This window comes from Coffea arabica, chromosome 4c, assembly GCF_036785885.1.
Source record: "Coffea arabica cultivar ET-39 chromosome 4c, Coffea Arabica ET-39 HiFi, whole genome shotgun sequence".
Taxonomy (NCBI): domain Eukaryota; kingdom Viridiplantae; phylum Streptophyta; class Magnoliopsida; order Gentianales; family Rubiaceae; genus Coffea; species Coffea arabica.
This window is the reverse complement of record NC_092316.1, coordinates 11,585,628-11,591,627: the sequence shown is the minus strand read 5'-3', so window position 1 is coordinate 11,591,627 and position 6,000 is coordinate 11,585,628.

Sequence of the window (6,000 nt, the reverse complement as noted above, 5' to 3'; positions counted from 1 at the left end):
AAAAAAAACTAAATTGGTCAATTTTGAGTTGTAAATGGATACCTCACTAAACTTGGTCTTGAACCATGATTTGAAAAAAAAAAATTTATTTACTTGCACCACAAATACAATTTCTATCACACCTTTTCATTTTCTTAATCACCTTTTTATTTTACATATATTACATCATAAAAAATACTATAATAATTATTTCAAATCTGTGTACTTTTAACTTTATACTCTCATTTATTTATTCTCTCTACTGAGCAGCCCTGCTTCACCTTATATTGTATCATTGCCTAAATTTCAGTGCAGTGATTAATAAAATTAGTTCCAGTTTTTATCAAAATATGTAAGTAAAAGGAATCTTCCTGATTCAACATCCTTAGTTTGTCATTATTTTAATCTTTATTTCGCCATATAATTCAGACCAACTGACAAGCTTTTTTAAGTGCTCCATTTTTTTTTTTAAGCTAGGGTAACTAACATTTACAGCTATATCTTATAGGATTTGTGTCTCTGTCAATTTACATTCTTATAAGCTGTTCAACGAAGTTGTTTGGGATAAATGTTCAAGGGGAAAAAAAATTAGTGAAGGGAAAATTTCTGAATACGGGCACAAGTGCAGTCTATTTATTATGAAAGGCATTTATAATAATTCTTATGCACAATTTTTTTCCTTGTGTTCGTAGTCATATGTAATAGATAGTCCACTGTCTATAAGTTTGTCACTTTTTAATCTTTTGTGATTACCTAGCATGTACTGCCTTGAAGGAAATGTATACGAGTTTGGCACTTCCTCTGAATTCTTCGTGATTACATAACATGCATTGCCTTGAAGGAAATGTATATACTTCACGAAAAAGCCAAGCATAATTTTGCTTATAAAGAAATTTTTATTTATTTTTTTTGTGAATTACTGGAATAAAAAGAACATTATAAAAAGAAGGGTTAAGCACAAAAACTCCCCTTAGAATTTGGTCAAAGTTTTTTTTTTTTTTTTTTAAGAATTTGGTCAATGTTGTAGCTAACATCTAAAGTTTATTTCTTTTCACTTTACCTTCCATTTCAGTCTAACCCATCAAGTTAACTGTCAAAATAGTTGAGTTGATGAAAATGCCCTTTTACATATGGTTTAGAAGGAAAGACCTTAAGATTTTTGGATGTTCAAGTTACAAGACATGATTTTTACCATAGAATATTTGTTTTTTATCTTCAGGATAAAATAAAGTGGCATATTAATATTTTTTCTGTCCAAATCATCATGCATGTAATTAATTTAAGTGGAGAGACCCTGAATTTTGTGAAAAGGAAGAAAATTGTATGTTGTATGTTCATTGAAATGCCTAATCAAATCTTCTTTCTACCTTCAATCAGATGACTGGATAAATTATTGAAAAAATTGATCATAAGTATACAAATATTTTTTTTTAAATCAATATTTTCAACTTCAAGTCAAGATATATACCTCATGTTTTGGAAAAAAAAAAAAAGGATTCCAAACTTGAATATGAATGATATCTCATATATCTAGAGCCTCTCGTGTTACACTAACATAAGGTGTAGCCCTGAATCTCAATGCAGAGCAGGGCAATCAAGTTGAAGAAAGAAAAAATGCGCAAAAATGGAGAAAGTGATAGCGCTTCTTGCCATTTTGCTCCATGTTATTTATAGCAGTATTTTTATCATATTCAATTAAGGAAAAAGGAATGTTTTCTGAAATTGAACTAAACATCAGTTATAAATAGTTTGAAGTAGATTGGTGTATATTTACTTATTCACATAGAAATGACATGAATGGCTTATAAAAGGAAACCTAGGACAAAAGTATCATTTTATCATTATCATTACTATATAAAATGTATGAATCTTAGCATTAGAGAATGTAAGCACTTTTTTATCTTAGTTTTTGTTATTCTCAAATTACCCTTTTGTTTTTTAATTAAAATTATTGCATTTCAATGTGGCACTAATTAAAAGAAATAAAACACTCCAATTGATTACATTTCAATAGTATTGGTGATTATAATTAAAAATTGCTCATTAAAAAGTACTTACCTACCCTTGGACTCCATCTCCAATTATTATACTTGTATCAAAATTTCTTAATCAAAGTATGAAAATTTTCTCATTAGTCATCAGTTGAGATTGTACAAAAAAAAAAAATCAATGTAAAAAAGTAGATACTCTCTAACAAAAAAAAGAGAGAAATATACAAGAAGAAGAAAGCCCTTATTGATCTATATATCTTTATACAAATATCACAAGCAAATTTCACAATTATGCACATTTAACCAATGAGATAATATTAGAAACCTCCCTTGAGGTTTCTCCTAATATTACTTGGAACCCCTAAGGTTTTAGAAATATCACTTACCTTCTTTACTTTTGTTATTTGTACAAGTAGTAATTAAAAAAAAAAGAAAACAGTTAAATGTCGACATCAATAAAAATATCTACAGTTATTTGGTTGATTCTAATTTTTCCAATGCTGTCCAAACCCAAAAAGAGAATAAGGAAATAAAAGGCCCTATTCGTGCACTGGAAGAGAAAAAAGAATGAAGTTGGCAAACAAATCAAGAAATTCATCGCATATAAAGTGTTGGTCCGTCTGAAAGTGAGGATTGATCGCTTCCTAAATACTACTCGCTATACAAATAAGATATATTAAAAAAAAAACTAAATTGGTCAATTTTGAGTTTGTAAATGGATACCTTACAAAACTTGGTCTTGAACCATGATTTGACAAAAAAAAAAAAAAAATTATTTACTTGCATCACAAACAGAAAAAACTGCCCAAAGCCTTAATTCAAACCAGTAGCTTTTATCTACCAAATCTCGTAGTGGCATTAAAACACTTAATTTAAACCATTAGCTTTTATCTACCAAATCTCGTAAACGGCACAGCAGAGGGCAAACTATTAAAACAGATCCTGTCTGCAACTACAGTCGGGAAAAAATTCCAAGAAAACAAAATGGAGGAAGACCAAAAAGCATGCAGAAATACGAGTAGCATGACAGTTTAGGACAATGGATTCGAGAACATTCATGATCAAAGTTACTATACAAGAAACAGCAACAGTTTCTCCATACTAAGTCTTTTTAGTTACCACTTTGTCTGCAAAGCAGCAAGTGTTAGCATTCAGCTTTGCTTACTTGACACTAGCCACAAAAGTAATCCAACAACCTCACTTCTTACACCATCCAATGAAACTGCATGCTATCCCGTTCAAGAAGCGCAATTTCATTTCCAATTCTTTCGACTTCAATCAATACAGAACTTGTTTGGGCTCTTCTAAATCAAATTCCAACAACACCAGATTAAGATTCTTACGATAGACCATCTTCCTCCTTTACAAAAGCATACTCGAGTCCTGCTTGAGTGGAGTCAAAAGACTACATCGGAGGAAGGGAAACAAGAAAGTACACAACCTAGAGACGGTTCTAATGACAATGCATGTATAGACAAAACATCAGCACCATGATTATATTCCCCTAACAAGAAAGAGATACTACAGTCCACTATATATTAATGTCCTGAGCTTGCGGTTTTGTTTCACCCTGATGAAATCAGTCAAAATTTTTTTAGTCAGATTCAATTAAAACATTACAAACATTTGGAGACACTGCAATTCTTGCCTCAACCTTAAAGCACACTATTCTGCTACCATGTGAGAATTAGCAGCAATATTCATTGCAAAAGCAAGAACAAATCACGGCAATGATTCCTGAATACTCCTCCAATACCACCCATCTGGTTTGGTAGACAAGCACCATCAACGTTTAAAGTTAACCAGCCCATGAGTGAAGGACACAGTGAAAATTTTGATGTGCAGGAAAAGTGCGGAATAACGAGGCATGGGATGATTTACAGTTGTTATACCACCACCTTGCGATTCTCAGAATGTTTGTGGAACCAAACTGTTGGCTTCTGAAGATAAAATTATTCCTGGCAAGCTGAATACTCCACAGGGTATAGACATGAAAGGTATTAGTTAAAGAAACCTTTACTCATCCTTAAAATAGAAAAATCCCTTTGATGTGTTCTATGTGAAGCAACATTTCCCCAAACTAGTTGTGAGCCCGGTTATTCCCATATGATATGCTCCGATGTTTCAGTCTTGACGAGTGCGCATAGTGATTCTCATGTAGTTCGGGCATCCAAAAAGTCCCTTTCATAGTGATTCTCATTGCCATTCCTTAGCAGCAACCAAACAGGTGGTAAGTCGTAGCATTATAAGTGTGAGCAAAAGAAATACGCGAAAACTCCACAGTAGCAGGGTCCTGTCCATAAATAGTCAAAAGGAATGCCAAAATTTCAAGAGTGGCTTGCTGGCAGGATCAGACGTAGGGGTGGGGAGAAGTTGTGGATAGTGCTGGTTACGATAGACAGATGAAGAGTAGAAATTACGCAGGCAGGGTGTTTTCTTTATAATGTAAAACATATAGACGGGAAAGCAACATTTCCCCAAAACCAGTTGTTTGCAAGAGAGAGAGTAGAATTCTAGGGTGAAATGTTGGTCTCCGGTGCTTTGGTATGATACAATCAGCTAGTATTACACAACACATCTAGTACAAACTTGTCAAATCATTGTAACTTCGACAAAAGTCTGAAAAAATCAATACTGAAACATTTTCAAAAGGAAAACTGGGTATCCATATGGGCAACCATCTAGCCACTAAGATTTAATGACTATCTAAATAAGATTAACACATAATTGAATATAGGCTTTTATCATATATATAACCACGCATAGATTTCCAACCGTCAAACCCCAAGTTTATGTTGGTTCCATTAACACATAATTGAATATAGGCTTTTATCATAGATATAACCACGCATAGATTTCCAACCGTCAAACCCCAAGTTTATGTTGGTTCCATTTCTGACTGTAGAAAATAGGCGATACAAGACTTTCGCAAAAGCCCTTTACATCCCTAAACGCATTTCCAATGCCAGTCACCAACATGTCCCTCTTAGTTTCTCCTGTCAGACTGTCCACAACAAGTTTGTGCAAACTCTGATGCACATGCAGAACAAGATCATCATCCCCCAATAGGCAAACAGGTAAAGAAAGACACGTATCGGGGTGCGTATTAGGTCTATACTTGGTCCAAGATTCTTGAACACCATACTCCATCATCATCCAAACATCCATATAAAAACCCCTATTCATCATCGAAACTTCAGTAGAATAACCCGTGAAGGCAACCACTGCTAGACATCAACCAAAAACTTCAATAGGATCGAAAAAAGAATCTTCTGGAGGAGAAGAAGGCCCAGGCAGAGGCTTAAATTCCTCAGAACTCAAATCGAAAGACATAATCAGTGAACCATCACACTCCCCCAACCAATGTACAGCACCGTTTAGAAACACCCCTTTAACATCAGCGGGACGATCACACAGAACATCGATTCTCCTCCAAGTTCCGCTCCTCAGACTGAAAATATCGAGATAAGCATCGTTGTTAACCTTGTCACTCCCAAAAAAATGACGATTTTATAGTCATCATTAGATCTGTCATAACCGAGAGCAATTCCACCTCGACGAGCCCACGGAGCCAAAGGGTTCGCGGGTATTCCCACGAGCTCCATGGTTGTGGGGTTCATCAAATAGTACTTAGTATCGGGACTCCTCCTCTTGAATTTTGAAACTAAGACCAACCCATTGCAAGAACCGACAATAGTGGCGCCAATCAATTTGTTCTCTAGAAGCCTGAGCTTTTTTGAAACGCCATCGTTGTCAAAGCTGCCAGTGGGGTTGAAAGATAGGGTGGACAAAGTTGATTTTTTTGTGGGAGGAGAAGAAGAGAGGATAAATTTTTGGGGGTGATGGAGGTGGAGATCGAGGTGGGCTTTGATGAATACAGGGTCGGAGAGAAGAGAACGCCATGACTTCGAAATGCACCTGAATTTGCCGACGGATTTTGCTGGGAGGCGTAAGAGTACGTCGATAATGAGTTCTTGGGGAACATTTGGAGCCAGGTCAGCCGTAGACACCGGCATTTGGGATTGATCAA